The sequence below is a fragment of the Desmodus rotundus genome, chromosome 8, assembly GCF_022682495.2.
Source record: "Desmodus rotundus isolate HL8 chromosome 8, HLdesRot8A.1, whole genome shotgun sequence".
In the NCBI taxonomy this organism is placed as follows: Eukaryota; Metazoa; Chordata; class Mammalia; order Chiroptera; family Phyllostomidae; genus Desmodus; species Desmodus rotundus.
In genome coordinates, this window is record NC_071394.1 from 47103849 (window position 1) to 47122449 (window position 18601).

General features: G+C 37.9%; 1 protein-coding gene across 1 annotated transcript in view; it reads right to left on the minus strand.

Moving 5' to 3' along the window:
- RP1 (RP1 axonemal microtubule associated) overlaps positions 1-18601 on the minus strand; it is a 293397-nt gene that overhangs the window by 256030 nt on the left and 18766 nt on the right. The gene's annotated exons all lie outside the window — the stretch shown is intronic.

Sequence of the window (18601 nt, forward strand, 5' to 3'; positions counted from 1 at the left end):
ATGAGGACTCAGGCCATGTCAAAGCCGAGGGGTGAGGGTCCATCACTTCCTTTCTCCATAGCTCCCCAATTCTTTCCCTGAGGGCCCGCTCATGACCATGCCTGTCTTAGGTCATCCCTCCCTTGAGGAATCTTACCCATCGTTGGCTAACCAGTCATGCACTGGGGGCCAGGCAGGGTGAAGTAAAGTGGACAGAGGCAAGTGCTTTGTCTCCTTAGTGGCTTAGGGTCTCAAGGTCTCTCACTCAGCCTTAGCCATGGGGGTTTACAGATTCTGAAACCAGACAGGACGGTTCCCAACAATTACAAACTGGGAAAATTCAGCTGTTTTCTATAGAATAACTGGTATGTTAATGCTGGTTTGAATAAAATGAAATAAAGCTTCTGGCTGTCTTAGAAATGCAGTGAAAGAGTTCAGGAAGAATCAATACTTGTTAAATGTGCAAGGACAGCCAAATCAATAGGGAAAGAAATTGCATTTTCCAACAACTAAGGTAGAAAAGGATGAAAAGTAGAGGAATAGAAATAAAAATGAAAATAATAAAATATGATGTCTGTTTACCATAGGATTCTGTACCTCTCTAAATCATTAAAACCTTAACCTTGGAAGTGAGTATTGTAAGAAAATTGGAGTAGAATCTCAAGATCATAAACCAAGATACATCTTTTAGTTTATAACTCACATTTCAATCAATTGATAGCCAATAGGCATTAAGTCATTACTAGGTGTCCAGTGTCATGGGAAGGAGTAGATGAAAAACTTAAATGATGTCTTTGTCCTCCATTACCCTGTAATTTATGAGATACTAAGGCCAACATACAAAAAAGGTAAAGAAGAAAGAAAGAAAGACAGAAGAAAGAAAAAGAAAGAAAGAAAGATAGAAAGAAAGAAAGAAAGAAAGAAAGAAAGAAAGAAAGAAAGAAAGAAAAGAAAGAAAGAAAGAAAGAAAGAAAGAAAGAAAGAAAGAAAGAAAGAAAGAAAGAACGAACGAACGAACGAACGAAAGAAAGAAAGAAAGAAAGAAAGAAAGAAAGAAAGAAAGAAAGAAAGAAAGAAAAGAGAGAGGATGGAAAGAAGGAAAGAAAGATCACAACATTCTTAATGTAAGATTTTGGTGAAATCAGGCCAGGTAACAGAAAAATGAAAAAAAAAGAAAAAATTTATTTAAAAAAAGAACTGGCAAAAATATATCAGTAGAAATTAAACAAATACGGTACATATTCTTGTGCCATACCCTTTAAATAGAAGCCAAGAGAAAAGTGAGACAGAAGATTTCAGGAATTTGCAGGGCACCTAACTGACTCTACTCATCAACATAATGGGAAAAATAAGATGAGTAGATAAAATTCTAAAAAACCTTCTTAATATTCATTCCCCACCAGGTCCCAATTTGAAAGAGAACAAGCAGAAGAAACAAGTAGAGTATATGAACTAGAGAATAACAGGATGCAGGGAGTTGACAAATAGTTTGATGAAAGACTGAAATTACCATAAAATATGCAAAATAAACCAAAAGATATGAATAGCCCATATCTTCTAAAATATTAAACTTATAGTTAAGATTTTTCATTGATAACTCCAGGCCCGGATAAATTTTCTACCAAACCTTTAAAACGCAAATGCCAATCCTTCACAAACCCTTTGGAATAATTTTCAGTTCATTATGTGAGATAAGCATTAATTACTGATACCAAAACCAGACAAATGTACAATAAGAAAAATACAGAACAATAACCCTCATGAATGTAAGTGAAAATACTCTCAACAAAATATTAGGACATCAAGTCAACTACAACCTCAGGTTTGTCCCAGGAACGCAAAATGCAAACCTTTTTAATATTTGGAAATCAATCAGTATGATTCATCATATTTAACATAATAGGAGAAATGTAATTGGTCATCTTGATAGATGCCAGAAAAAGCATTTGGCAAAATTAAACATCCATTCATAATAGAAACTCATTATTGGAAGTGATGAAAATGAGGAAGATGTTATTGGAAACTGGATTAAGGGCAATTCTTGTTATGCAGTGGCAAAAAACTAGGCTGAATTGTTCTCTGTTATTCAGTGGTTGAAACAGAGCTTACGAACTTGAATATTTAGCTGTGGAGATCTCCAAGCAAAGTGTGGGAGGTGTGGCCTGATTTCTCCTTGCTGCTTATGGTGAAATTCAAGAAGAAAGAGATAAAGTGAGGAAGAGATTGTTAAGCAGAAAGGAACCAGCACATGATTTGGAAAGACTTCAACCTATCCAGATAAATTGTGGAAACAAAACCAAGGGCATGGCAGGAAAACTATCTGCTAAAGAGATAGGCATGTGATTATGGATCCAATCAACCATCTCAGCAGAATCCAGGAGTAGAGAGAGAGTTATCCAGGAAGTCTTTTGTCTAGTGATGTGGACCCCCATGACATCCACAGATGACCAACAAGGTCTTCAAGAATTTATTCCAGTAGATAAAAGGACCAAGATGGGATTAAATGAAGGAAGAATGACTTTGAGAGCCAAAGACGGTTGAGTCACTGCCCTGGTGGGCTGAGAAAGCAAGGTCATCACCCTGGGGGTGACAAGAGAGTGATGATGCCGACCTAGCAGGGCCCAGAGAACAAAGCAGTAACACATACAGGATTATTCTCAGGCCTTGAAATCTAGTGAAATCTGGTCCTGTTGGGTTTCAGGCCTAAGGACATCTGACTCATTTTTTTCCTTCTAATTCCTCACTTTGGAATGGGAATATCTATTCTACATTTGCCCTACTACTGTATTTTGAAAGCAGATAACTTGTTTTCTCTTTTCGAAAGTGAGTGGATAGAGAGGAATTTTGGCCCAGGATAGATTACACCCAGTGTCTCAACCAAACCTGGTTTAGATGACATCAAAGTTGAGATTTCAAACTTTTTGATATGATGATATTTAGATGACATTTTGTACTTAAAGTTGATGCTGGAATGGTTAAGACTTTGGGGAATGTTGAATGTGATAAATGCATTTCTCACACAGGAAGACATGAATTTTTCAGGGCCAGGGGAGAGCTGTTGTGGTGACACTATGAACCCCAAAAGATATGTTCAGATCCTTACTTCTGATATCTGTGAATGTGACCATATTTAGAAATAGGGTCATTGTAGTCATAATTAATTAAGAAGTTACTCTTAAGTAAGGTTGGCTTAGTCATTTATTACTGGTGTCTTTATAAGAAAAGGAAAAGAGATATAGAGAAAGACAGACAGAAGTGAGACTGAAAATATCTAGCTCCAAGTCAAAGAATGCCAAGGAGAAGACAAGGAGGTTCTTCCCCTGGAGCCTTTAGAAAGAGCATGACATTGCCAGTTTTAGACTTCTGGCCTCCAGATCTGTGATAGAATAAATTCCTGTTTTGTCAAGCAACTCCATCTGTGGTCATTTCTTACAGCAGCCATGGACAACTAGTACAAAAAGGGACTGTATATGCAAATTGTACTATATACATGAATACAACTCAGCAATCAGAAGGCATACACTACTGATATATAAAACATGGATGAATGTCAAGATTTATGCTGATTGAAATCCCAATAACAAAGAGTATGTACTATATGATTCCACATAAACTCTAGGAGAGACAAACTTATTTGTAGTAACAAAAAGCAAATGAGTTCTTTCCTAGGGCCACAGGTGGAATTATTTGCAAAGAGCTTGAAGAAACTATTTGGGATGATAGAATTATTTTATATCTTGATCAAAGTAGTGATTATTCAGGTGAACTCAATTGTCAAAACTCATCAGACTATAAACTTAAAATGTGTGCATTTAATTTATGTAAATCTTACCTCAACACAATTGATTGTTTTAAACATCAAATAAATGAAAACTTCTAAAAGCCATAACTGAAATGGTAAAGTTGAAAAAAAGTCACATAAATGAAAAAGGAATGATTTGTTTCATTTGCAAACAGCTCATACAATCAATAAAACAAAACTAAACATGTATTTCACAATAGAAAATTGGACAAGAATATGTCTAAGCAATTCATTTGTTTAAAAACACACAAGTAGCAAAGAAATAAAAACATGGACAGCCTCTCTTAATAATTAAAGGGAGGCAAATTAAAATAAGACATTGTTTTCCATCTATGAGACTGGCAAAATCTTTAGCTTTAGAGTATCTAGTGCTGTGAGAGTGGGTCTTCTCACACACTGTCTGACATCAGTGTAGTTTCCTGCATCCTTTTTGAGGAGAAATTTGGCAATATTTAGGAAAATTTACAGTGCACATACCCTTTGACTTAAGTCTTATTGCTATTATTTACTGTACAAATATATTCACAAAGATGCCAAATTATGTGTACTAAGGATAGTCTTCAACAGACTCCTTGTAATAATAAATATCATTTAATACAGAATGAGTCAAAGAAATTATGAAACAGTGAAATGCTACACAATGCAACAATTTTTAAAGAAGGACTAAAGCAAAATATGACACAATTTGGATACTGTAATCTCAATTTTGTAAATAAAAAGTATATCCAGATATATATATGTATATGTGTTAATATATACATTTAAAATTTAAGGAAAAAACTGAAGGTATCTCTCAGTATAAAAATTGGAACTGAGAAAAGTTTACCTTTTTATTTTATATTTGCCTATCTTATGTGATTTTTACTATTTGCCATGTTACTTTTACCTTTTTCAATTAGGCATATATATAAATGAAAAATAGGTATAATTTTAAATGTTGTGTATAAAGAGGTCTTTAGAATATCAGGATATAGAAAAATTAAATCTGAATTCTTCTAAAACAAAATAATATTTTTACTTTGTGGTTATAAAAAATACTCCCTGGAATTATCCTTTTATCTTTCCAGAGTTCCTTATAATCATTTGCCAACTGTTCTTCCCAATAAACTATAAGCGACTCAGACCAAAAAAACTTCTGATGACCTACAAGCAATGCCAACTAGGAAGAACAGAACCATCTCTGGGAGCCAATGTGTTGGGACTTTAAGGGCCAAAATAAATATGTATCTCTGGCTACAGAATGTCATGACTTTTCAATTAATTTGAATAGGATTGTTGTGAGGAGTGGAGAGTAGTAGAAAAAAATCTCTGAGATCTACACAGAACCATCTTGTGATATGCACTTTGAAATTTGGTATTAGATAAGGTAACAACCTCTTGATCTCAATTTCTTCATTCACAAAATGGAAATTGTATACTTGTATGTTTTTTTCATGAGAGCTATATCAGATAAAACTTGTTAAGCATGTAGTACAGGGTCTGGTACATAAGAGTCATTTAACAAAGGAAAGTTACTATCATTGCAATTGTTATAGGATTATCTTTTTTCTATCAATTAGACCATGCTTTCTCAACAGAGGCAACATCCCTCCCAACAAAGCAAATTGGATCTTGGAAGGCAAAAAACTTAAATACTACAATGGTTTATAGCTTTTCTAAACACAACTCTTCCCAAGAAAACAATAGTCTTTAGTATTTCATTTCTCTCATTAGAAGGCCATACTAAAAAAAAAAGTTGAGAAAGAATGAATTAGGCTAATAACTCACTGAAGAATTACATATACATTACATACATATAGATATCCTTTGTACATTTTAAAGAATAAAATGTTTACATGAATGAAAGTTAATTTCATGAAATACAAAATTATAGATATAGTGCCTGTTCCTGTCTACATACCTGCATGATTGCAGCTTATAAACACACCAATAAAAAGGAACATGAAAGAAAGGGATCGGCCTCCAGGACTTAGTTATATAGCCAATGGATGACAGCAGTGTCAATAAGGAAATTTATATTGGTGGCTATTAGCAGAATGTAAATCACAAATACTTGGGATTAAATCACTGGAAATCTTATTCTAAGGAAGGCAATAAGCAGAGAGTGTTTAATCTCAGCTACTATGGCTTAAAGAAGATTGATTGTGTGAAATCATAAGTAACCATAAAATAAATCTCTTCCTACTAGTAGGAGATATAGAACTAATGGAATAAAAGTGTTTCTCCACTAATGCCAGAAAACCCTTCCTTTTTGCTTTCTGTCTCCGAGAGTAGCAAAATGACAAGCTGAGAGTCCAAAACAATGATGAAGTGCTTTACAAGTGAGCAGGGTCACTGTGTATGGAGCTCTGTGTCACTCTTCTGCACACTGCCTCTCAGCACTAAACTGACTTGCCTCCTGGATTGTTCTATGGTCTCTGTTTTCACCATGAATGGGAGGCCTAGGGCTACTTCACTGGCTATGTATTCAGCAATAAGGGAAAATTCAAGCTAGGCACTCAGGACTTTGGTGTCCACCAGCTGGTTGAACAGAGTTTGAAGAAAAGGTAAGCAAAGACCACAGACTCACTAAAGCAATTTTGAAAAAGAACAAAGTTGGAAAAATTTACACTATCTGGAAGCTACAGTAATCAAGATAGTGAATTTTGGCATTCAGATAGACACACAGATTAATGAAATAAAATACAGTGTGTAGAAATCCTCCCACACATATATGGTTGATGGATTTTCAACAAAAGACTATCCTTTTCAATTAAAAATATTTAAATGGGAAAAGAACAGTTTTTTCAACAGAGTGATGGAATAATTGGCTATCCATATGAAAGCAAATGAACCTCAGCCTTTACCTCCTACCATATATGCTAAATAACTTTAAATGGGTCAAATAGACACAATGTGAGAACTAAAAACATAAAATTCTTAAAATAAAACATAGGAGAAAATTTTGTCATTTAGTTAGATGGAGATTTCTTCAATAGGATCTGAAAGACATAAATCAGGAAGCCCCCAATACCCAGGCCATGGACCAGACTGATAGGACTGGTTCCTATCAGTCTGTGGCCTGTTAGGAACCAGGCAGGAGGTGAGCAGTGGGTGAGCAAGCAAAGCTTCATCTATATTTACAGCCACTCCCCATCACTCACATTACCACCTGAGCTCTGCTTCCTGTCAGCTCAGCAGTGGCATTAAATTCTCATAGGAGCACCAAACCCTACTGTGAACTGTACATGCAAGGGATCTAGGCTGCACACTCCTTATGAAAATCTAATGCCTGACGATCTACGGTGAAGCCGAGGCAGTAATGCTAGCACTGGGGAGTGGCTGCAAATACATATTATCATTAGCAGAGAGGATTGACTGCACAGAGACCATAATAAACCAATTGCTTGCAGACTCATATTAAAACCCTGTCCCTGAGTGGCAAGTGACAATAAGCTGCATCTGGTGTCAGGCTATAAAGCTATCTTCCTTCACCCATTCATGAAAAAATTGTCTTCCACGAAACTGGTCCCTGGTGCCAAAAAGATTGGGGACCTCTGACATAAATCATAAGAAAATAAATTGAACTTTACCAAAATTAAAATATTTTGTTTAGTGGAAGTCTCACTATTAAGGCAATTGAAAGGCAAACTACAGACTGGGAGAAAAATATGTATAACTCAGACAACTGAATACACTGTGCCCAAAATATATAAAAACTCTTACCACCCCAGGTCTGCAAATATCCAATAGAAAACAAGATTTGAAAAGACACTATACTGCAGAAAAACAAAACATATTAACAGCAAACATCAATAATCATTAGGAAAATGAAAATTAAAACTACAAAGAGATATCACTAAACACACACTACAATGGCTAAAATTTAAGAGACTGGTAACACTAAGTGCAGACAAGAATACAGAACAGCTGGAATTCTCAGACATTGCTGGTAGACATGTGAAGTGGTACAGCTACTTGTGAAAAGAGTTAACAATTTCTGATATAGGTAAACAAATAATTACCATATGACCTAGCAATTTCACTCCCAGGTATTTACATTAGAGAAATAAAAACATATGTCCTGTAAAAAAGACTTCTACATGAGTAACTATTGAATATATAGCATTTAATGTCACTTATTTCTCAGTAACCATTATTATCATAATATAATGAATTCCTGTGAGGCACAAGTCATGTTTCTCAATGAATGTAACATCCTATTTCAACTTACCTGGTTATGTTGATTCATCTGAGTTTTAGGCAGTTTATTTAGACAGTAGCCTGTAGACCCCAACCAGTTATCAGTATTAGTCTTACAAGAGTGACATCATTGAAGTGGTGTATAGGGCAGCTGTCCCCAACCTTTTTGGCACCAGGGGCCTGTTTCCTGGAAGACAGGGCAGGGAAGGGGGGAAAGAAGGAGGGGTGGCCACACTGGTAAGCTTCACTCCCGTGCCAGCTCTGGAGGGGGTGGGGAGAGGAGACAGGGGGCAGAGTTCAGGCAAGCTTCAATCACAGCCTGGATCCTATCAGGCCACAGACTGGTACAGGACTGTAGCCAGGGGTTTGGGGGCCCCAGATGTAGGAGACTTCAGTCTTTATCCCCCCAACAAAGATCAACAATTACATAATTAAATATCCAGGAGCAAAAACAGCTCTGGGAGAGCTCAGAAGCACACTTAAGAAATTTCAGCAAGAAACTGGAACAAAATAACTGAGAATAACCACACAAAAAAAGGAAAGAAGAACAGCTTCATTTGCCCTACATCATTTCATTATTCAGACCAGCCCAGCTCAGCACCAAGGGAACTCCCAGCTAAAAAAAGTTTCCCTCACCGGGAATGGGAAAGTTGGGTGAGCAAACAGCTTCCCCAGCCTTTTAGAACACTGCATAAACTTCAGTTTCATCCCACACAGAGACTGGCAAAGCTGAGTCATATAGAGATCGCTAGGGACAATGAAGAAGTGCAGCAATTCTCTGTGTAAACCATACAGCAGGAACAACCATGGTTCCAAGTGATGTGGATGCAGAATACCCCCAGCAGCCTACACCACTGAAAAAACCAATAGTTAGCACAGTTGCCACAGGCCTACTGCAAATTTCACCAGTTCTTACCATATAGGTGATCACACTCAAAGTCACCAGCCATAGGATCCCCATGTCCCAGCTGAAAGCTGGGATCAACACCAGCAGCTCATGCCCAGGTCTCCGAGGCTGTGCAAGTACAAGATGACAGCCTAGACTCCTGAAGATAACTCTCACCATTGTGTTCCTCAGGGCCAGTACATCCAGCTGTGTACTTGCTCTCTGACTGCCTGACACATCGCCAGCCTCTACTGCCATGTATGCGCCCATGGTGAGATCAGGTAGCCATGGAAAGACACACTAACAGCCAAGTTCCCCACAGATACTTATAGGCCCAAATTCAGCCCTATCTCCACTCATTGGCTTGCACCACTTGGCTCACCTGTAAGTTCACCAACCAAATGTGCACCTGAATGTTACCAACCCAACCTTCATCACTGATCTCCATGGCTGCACACACAACTGTGAGAAGACCCTGCAGCCACTGGGGTGCACCCCAACAGATAGAACACCACTGCTGTTTGTGGGATGGAACCCAGCTGCATCTCTTGTCATTGGCCTCAACCACTTTCTGTAAGCCACTCCAGCTGTACACCTGCATGCTCCCAGCCTGACTCCTCATGCTGTCCTGCATTGCTGTGTACCCATGGTCAGACTCAACAGCCATGTTAGTGTATGCTAACTCCCAAGGCCCCTGCTCCTACCTGCCTGTGCACCCGAAGTTGACCCTGATCCTTGCTGGTTGCCTGGACCTCATCACTGGGTGTGTGCTTGCAACCAGTCCCTGCCACTACATAGGCACTTACAGCTGCCACCATAGCCAAATGTGTGCCCACCACAAGCTCCAACCACCACAGCTGCATGATCTTTAGGCACTAAATCTAGAGTCACTACTGGATATGCTAACAGCCCTTGAAGCCTCTGCAGACCCCCTACAATGCTCTTGATGTTGGGGCCCAGCATCCTGAGCCCCAGTAGCCTGAGCCAATGAGTCCTTATGGCCCACCAGACTCAGGTCAATACACACCAAAAATTGGCACCCTGTACCGCTAGACCTGAAATCACAACATGCTTCATCTTTCCCCTACCCATGGACAAACATCTTTCCTTAATAAAGTCAGTTCATAAAGTCTGGAAGAGGGGACTGCTTCTTCAAAAACACAGATACTTATGCAAGACTACAGGAATCATGAAGAACAGGGAAGCATGACTTTACCAAGATAACAGTAAACTCCCACTAACTAACTCTAACGTAATCAAGATATAAGAATTGCCTGAGAAAGAATTTTAAATGATTGTTCTAAAGATGCTCAGAGAACTGCAAAAGAACATAGATAAACAAATTAATAAAATCAAGAAATCAATACAAGAATAAAATGAGAAGTTCAACGAAATGATAGAAAACAAAAAAAATCAAAAGAAATGTTGCAGCTGCACAACAAAACGTATGGGAGAATTTCAACAGCAGACTTGGTGAAAGAGCAAAAAGAATCATTGAACTTGAGCATGAAGAGATGTCATTTTAAAAAAAAGAATGAAGAAAACCTATGGGACATACAAAATAGCATTAAGAAATATATACACTACTGGAGTCCCAGAATGAAAAGGGAGGGAGAAGGGGTTAGAAAGCTTATTTTAAAAACAATGATTGAAAACTTCCAAAACCTAGGGGGAAATTTGGACAATCCACATTCATGAAACTAACTGGTCACCCCCAAATTTCTATCCTAAACAATCTTCTCCAAAACACATCATGATAAAACAGACTAAAATCAAAGACAAAGAGAAATTTTTAAAGTGATGAAAAAATATTTCTTCTTTACAAAGGAACTGTCATAAGGCTATCTCAATAGAAATCTTAAAGGCCAGGAGAAGATGGGTTTGTACATTAAAAGCAATTGAAGAAAATAAAAACTACCAACTATGAATACTTTACCCAGCAAAGTTGTTCTTCAGAAATGAAAGCAATATAAAGAATTTTCCAAACAAACAAAAGATGAGAGAACTTATCACAAGTAAACCTGCCTCCCAAGAAATTCAATTTATTTAAGTTGAAATTTAAGTACACTAAGTAGTAACATGAAAACATTCAACGCACTAGGTAAGTTTATAGTCAGATACAGAATACTTCATGCCATAACTTGATGGTGTATTAACCATTTAACTCTATTATAATGGCTAAAGAACAAAAGTATTAAAATAGCTATAACAATTTGTCAATGAACACAAAAAATGTAAATTGTGATATCAAAAACATAAAATGGAGGAGAGTAAAAGGAAATAGTAGTGTATATAGTCAAAGTGGTAATTAGCTTAAAATAGACTAATAGAGTGTAAGATGTAAGCTCAGGTAACACAAAGGGAAAACCTGCAGTAAATACACACAGAATAAAAAGAAAGGAATCAAAGCGTACAACTGTGGAAAATCATCAAGTCCAATGGAAGAAGCAAAATAGTAAGAAAGGACCTACAAAATAGCCAGAATGCAATAAGATGTCATTGGTAAGCCCCAAGCTACCAGTAATTAAAATAAATGTAAATGGATTGAATTCTCCTATTAAACGTTAGCATGTCTCAATTGATAAAGTATAGAAAATCCAAGCTGGAGAGAACGAAGATGGAGGCATAGGTAGATACAATGTGCCTCCTCGCACAACCAGAACTGACAGAAAATCGAACCAAGGAAGTCCGACACCAAATGGATAAAAAAGAAACATTCATCCAGACCAGTAGGAGGGGTGGAGACGGGCAGCCGAGGCAGAGAGAACTCCCGTTGCCCTGGCAGGACGAGACTGGCGGAGTGTGGTACCAATGTGGCAGGCAGTCTGACCACTAGCAGACCCTGCGGACCCACATTCGCACACAGATAAACCGAGAGGGCCTGACTCAGAGTGGTGGGGGCGGAGAACGGGGCCCCACATTCGTGTATAGATAACCCTGACGAACTGCGAGGGAGCGAAGCAGACCGCACAACCCAGGGCTCCAGCCTGGGGAAATAAAACCTCAAACCTCTGATTAAAAATGCCCGTGGGGGTTGGGGCAGCAGCAGGAGAAACTCCCAGCCTCACAGGAGAGGTCGTTGGAGAGACCCACAGGGGCCTAGAGCATGCACAAGCCCACCCACTCGGGAATCAGCACCAGAGGGGCCCAATTTGATTGTGGGTAGCGGAGGGAGTGGCTAAAATCTGGTGGAGCACGTAGCGGGCGCCTTTGCTCCCTCTCGGCCCCTCCCCCACGTACAGCATCACGGTGCAGTGACCAGCATTACCCCGCCCCAGGGAACACCCAAGGCTCTGCCTCTTTAAGTAACAGATGCTTCAAGACAAAAAAAAAAAAAGGCCCAAATGACAGAACACTTCAAAGCTCCAGAAATAATTCAACTAAGCAGCGAACAGACAGCCAACCTATCAGATGCACAGTTCAAAACACTGGTAATTAGGACACTCACAGAATTGGTTGAATTTGCTCGAAAATTAGATGAAAAAATGAAGGCTATGCTAAGAGAGACAAAGGAAAATGTACAGGGAACCAATAGTGAGGCAAAGGAAACTGGGACTCAAATCAATGGTGTGGACCAGAAGGAAAAAAGAAACATCCAACCAGAAAAGAAGGAAGAAACAAGAATTCAGAAAAATGAGGAGAGGCTTAGGAACCTCCAGGACATCTTGAAACATTCCAACATCCGAATTATAGGGGTGCCAGAAGGAGAAGAGGAAGAACAAAAAATTGAAAACTTATTTGAACAAATAATGAAGGAGAACTTCCCCAGTCTGGCAAAGGAAATAGACTTCAGGAAGTCCAGGAAGCTCAGAGAGTCCCGAAGAAGCTGGACCCAAGGAGGAACACACCAAGGCACATCATAATTACATTACCTAAGATTAAGCAGAAGGAGAGAATCTTAGAAGCAGCAAGAGATAAGGACATAGTTACCTCCAAAGGAGTTCCCATTAGACTGTCAGCTGATTTCTCAAAGGAGACCTTACAGGCAAGAAGGGACTGGCAAGAAGTATTCAAAGTCATGAAAGGCAAGAGCCTACATCTAAGATTACTGTATCCAGCAAAGCTATCATTTAGAATGGAAGGGCAGATAAAGTGCTTCTCAGATAAGGTCAAGTGAAAGGAGTTCATCATTATCAAGCCCTTATTATATGAAATGTTAAAGGGACTTATCTAAGAAAAAGAAGATAAAAAATAGGAACAGTAAAAATGACAGCAAACTCATAGTTATTAACAACCGCAGCTAAAACAAAAACAAAAGCAAACTAAGCAAACAAGTAGAACAGGAACAGAACCACAGAAATGGAGATCACATGGAAGGTTATCAATAGGGGAGTGGGAGGGGGAGAGAGGGGGGAAAGGTACAGAGAATAAATAGCATAAATGATAGGTGGAAAATAGACAGGGGGAGGGTAAGAATAGTGTAGGAAATGTAGAAGCCAAAGAACTTATAAGTATGACCCATGGACATGAACTATAGGGGGGGGAATTTGGGAAGGAGGGGGTGGGCAGGATGGAGTGGAGTGAAGGGGGGGAAATGGGACAACTCTAATAGCATAATCAATAAATATACTTAAAAAAATAAAAATAAAAACTATTTATTGGGGGGAAAAAAAGCTGAGACTGTAATGACCCTATAGAGCCACAGGATGACATTATTATACAAGTATTCTCAAATGCTTCTTTAAAAATGGAAGTACTTGAACAATAAAATAAATAAAAAGGGGAGAGGTGTGAGAAGGAGGTAAAGGAGGGTAAAGGGGGGATAAATGGTAGTGGAAGGAGATGTAACTTAGAGTGGTGAACACATAATACAATATTATGTGATGTATTACAGAATTGTAACCCTGAAACCTGTATACTTTGTTTAACCAATTTCACCCCAATAAATTCAATAAAATTAAAAAAAAATATATATATATATATATAAAAGAAACAGAGATACATTGGAGGATCTGGCCTGCCACCCAGGCATGTCTCCTTCCTGGGAATCAAACAAGCGACCTTTCAGTTTGCAAGCTGGCACTCAATTCACTAAGCCACATCAGCCAGCCCTGAACAGATCTACTTTAAACCATCAAGTATACCAAGTATCTCTCTTAGAATGTTGTTATTTAGTTTTCAAAAACTTTCTAGTCATAAATTGTTTGTAACTTGGAATTATTTTCTTAAAAATTTATCATGTAAATCATTGGAAAGTAAGATATTTGTACGGAAAAATTATGAAACACCTTGAAATGGACCAAAAAAATCAGTGAAATGCTTTATCAAGTGGTTGCAGGGATTAAAAAGCAGGGATTAGCTGCTTTTTATTATTTTGTCTTACAATCCTGTAAATTTTTAAAAGTTAAAAATAAAAAATAATGTCAATTATTCTTGTTCATAGAAATATAAATTAGTTGTGTCCAATGGAATGCAATTAATTATTGTCCTGGACAGACCCAGATTCAGTTCAGCATTCTTTTCATATTTTTGTGTGACACTTTAAATTCTCCTTCGACGCCACTGTAATATTACTGGTTCCCTAGTTAATTAACAAGTTAAATAAAATATCTGGCACATGTTCATATTACCGTGTTTTGCTGTGTGTCATGCACACCCACGGTTTTGGCCCAAACTTTCAGGAAAAATCTTCTTTTTAATTTCTTAATTCAATTATTTACTTATTTATATTTAGAAACAAAACCAATTATCATATTCCAGGGTACTATTTTGCATACGGATATTGTTATTGCTTTCTACAGTTACACTTTTCATGCATAAGCGAGTTACACTTGTAACACATGGAGTTACACTTTTAACTCATAATAACAGATAAAGTTATTGCTTTCTAGAGTTACACTTTTAATAAAAGAATTAAAAACATTTATATAGATATGGAATTAGTACTACCCATGTAATAATGTGCATCCTTATTTTCCCTAAAAAATTTGGGCAAAAAAGTGCATATTACACACAGTATAATATGTATATCCTGTATGGAAAAAGTATCCTACTCTGGGTTAAAATAACTTTGATTTACTAGGCTACCCTTGGCAGTTACAAAATTCCATTTAGCCTCAATAAATAAGGAATATCAAGTCTTTTTATGTTTTCAAGGTAGATCTGCATACAGCATATAAATAAAACTCGTGGCTATCTGTCAGGATGAAAAACACAGAAGATATTGCAGGTTCAGGTTCAGAGTACCAATATACTATGAATTATAATAAAGAGGGTTACAAAAAGTTTTTGGCTTCCCAGTGCATGTAACAGTTTCATTTATGCTATACTTTAGTCTATGAAGTGTGTAGTAGTATTATGTCTTTAAAAAAGAAAACACTGTACTTACCTTACTTGGAAAATACCTTACTGCTAAAAAAGGCTAACCCATCATCTGAGACTGTTGGAAAAATGGCACTGATAGACAAACCTTCAACTAGTATAAAATGTATCCTTGAAGCATAATAAAATGAGGTATGCCTGTACAGATACGGAAGTAAAAGTGTTTCTTTCTTGGCTCCCATGAGTCTCAGTATCCTTGAACTGTATTACAGATACTATTACCCATCTGAGGGGCTTATTGTGAGGACTAGGACAGTATATATATATATATTTAGGCATGTGTGTGTGTGTATGTATGTATATATATGGCACCTAGCATAATTTTGGCACCAGGCAGGACTCCAAATATTAGTCATCTTTACCTTTTTAAAAGGTCACAGGAATAAATGTTGAAATTATATTTCTTTTATATATCTTAGCACCCATCAGAACTAAATAATTCTTGACTAGAGAAACACCAACTTTTTAAAAAGCATATCAAAGACATTAGCATAATGGCTTATTTTATTCTTTTTTCTTAACTTACTGATTTGAGAGAGAGAAACATTGATTTGTTGTTCCACTTTGTTATGCAAAAAGCCTAGGGAGGTCTGAAAAAAACCTCAGCATACTGTTCATCAATTCCAGGGAAATTAACCCTAAGGAGTGGCTGTGAAAGACCAGCGGTGAAGTTTACCACCACACTGGTGGCTGCCCGCCAGCTGGTGAAGTTTTCTGCCAAGTCCCATCTGGCTTGCAGACAAGCCACACTGGGGGCAGCCAGCCGGTAAAATTACTGCCGTGGCTGGGGAGGGGAGGCCAGCCAGTCAAGTTCCTGCAACCCCAACTTTCCCAGTACAAGGTTATATAGAGTACAGGAAACAAAGCAAACAGGGCATGGTGTGTGTGTGGGGGGGTGGACATGCTCCTGCTAGCTCTGAGATCAAAATGCAAGTTGTTTCTCTGCAGGTGTTTGCAGTCCAGGCTCATATGTACACAGAGTTTCTCCCCTGACCTAGGCGTTGGCCAGGCTCCCAAGATCTTACAGTCTGCTGACAGATGGCCCTCACTATATTCCCACAGGGTTGGATGAGGAGTTGCAGGTTGGGAAGGGCCCACATTCCATATACCATATACAATTATTTATGCATTCATTGGTTGATTCTTGTATTTGCCCTGACCAGGGGCTGAACCTGCAAACTTGGTATATCAGGACAATGCTCCAACAAACTGCCACCCAGCCATGGCCCACTAATGACTTTGAAAAATATATATAGCTAAAATATATTCAGCATTTTGTGGCAAGTTCTGTGCTAAGACCTTTACAATCGTTTGCTCAAGTGACCCTCCTACAAGAATCTTCTTATAAAGGTAAGTTCTCATAAAAACTTTAAAGTGGTAGCCCTATTTTATAGATGAAGAAACTAAGAAAGTGAGTACTTCAAACATGGGGTAGGGTCAAAACTCAGTTTAAACCTTGAAAACGGGACACTTTGTGTCACCGAAAGGTTAAGGAGGTAAAATACCTGAAAGGTTGGTGTAAAACTAACCCCTACCCACCGATCCAATGACTCATTAACTTTGTTTCAACTTAAATTAGGATTGTCGGTTGCTCCAACTCTTCCCAAATACAGCTTTCCTTGGGATCAATTCTGATGATTCTTAATAGTTGGCATTTTTCTTTGTATTCCTTTTACAACTCTAACTCCTTGCTATTAACAGCATATTTCTGTGGAAGAAAAGGGTACATACTAAACCTGACAAGTTCAGGGGAGGCCTGTGTGGCAGCCTTACAAACTTGGAGACTAAAGTAACCACATAGGATGGTCTCAAATTAAAACTCTCTAACTAAAAGAGGTTTATAGTGATTAGTCATGTCCTAGGCCAGTATTTTTCCCTAACAAACGTCAATCTTTATCTTAACTGAATCTGTCTGTTGTGTCTTTAAATCCATGATAACATACCTTTGGAATGTCAAATTTCCTCTCTCCAGACCCCTCAAAACATATCCTGTACTCACCTGTGTAAAAATATCTGTCAGTTTATTTTTATCCAATCCCAGAGGTTCTCCATACCCCACCCCCCACCCAGTTTGTTTCTCCTGCCTCCCTAATCTATAGCCAATGGATTTCTTGTAACCCCCTTATTTATGTCTCTTCTTTGATTGTAATGTATAAAATAAGGTGGTAAAATGCCATTCTCTGGAGAATTTCTCAATCCGTTGAGATTTTGCTCCCTGACAATTGTCAGTTTAGCTCAAATAAACTCACAAAAATTTTCTATAGGTTTGAATGTTTCTTACATTGACACTTCCTGTAATTCTTAATATTGCTATACCTTCTGGGTTTAAGAGTTAGGGATGCCTGCACAATTAGGTCCTCAGCCTTCTCTGAAGCAGAAGCAAGCAGCCCAGTGACTCTCCCAAGGCCTGAGGCACTCCCTTCAGTCCTGCCATCCTCCTTCTGAGGGTGCTTGTGCTTATGGCAACACATAGCACAGCTGACACCTGGTGGTCATGAGCAATTATTGCACCACTTCATTTCAGGAACCAAGACCCTGAAATCAAGTATCTTCCCCTGAACACAATAAATAGGCGAGGATCTCTTTCTCACCCCTTGGGCAGTTCATCTCTAAAGCAAAGCCAGGCCTAACATTCTTAAATTTCCTCTAATGTTTTATTTAGCCTTCTAAATTTCAGCATCACAAGATTTTTTAATGCAATCATTGCAAAAACAAAAAACAGCTTTAGAAAAAGCTGTTTTTAAAAGAAAAAAAACAGATCTCCCAGACATTTTTTAAAGGTGATTTAAATATTGCTTCATAAAATACAAGAAATTAAATCTATCGGCATCTTTGCATATTCTTCTACATGTATGATGGATCCAAAGTTAGTAAGACATAATAAGGAAAAAGCATTCAAATGTACTTCTTGCCCACTCAACACACATTTACTAGGCACTTACCATGTCCGAAGAAACATGATAGATCTGGGATATAACTGTAAAATGTGGTTGGAATTCAATACATATGAATGTTGTTTGTTTTAAACAAAAAAGTACATTATGGTCATCACTCCCAATTTCTTTTTCCCAATATCATCTGGACCACCTAGAGCATTGTGTGATGTAGGATTACTAAAGACTATATGCTATCATGTCAAATTTTCTAAAATCTCCTGCTTGTTATGAGTGACTTCCTCAATCTTCTTGCTACAACTATATATCATGTTCTTTTATATCAAAAATAGTATCCTTGTCTCTCTGCCCTAGGAAGAAAATGCTACATAATTTTGTAAAACTTGTATTCCTTCTTCCTCATGTAAAGAATAAAGATGTAGTACAAATAGCACTGATTTTTAAGAATGAATGACTGGGTTCTAACCTGGACATGATGATGCCTACTGTGCATCCTGACAAAAGTACTCTGGCTCCCTGTTTCTACATTATCTCATC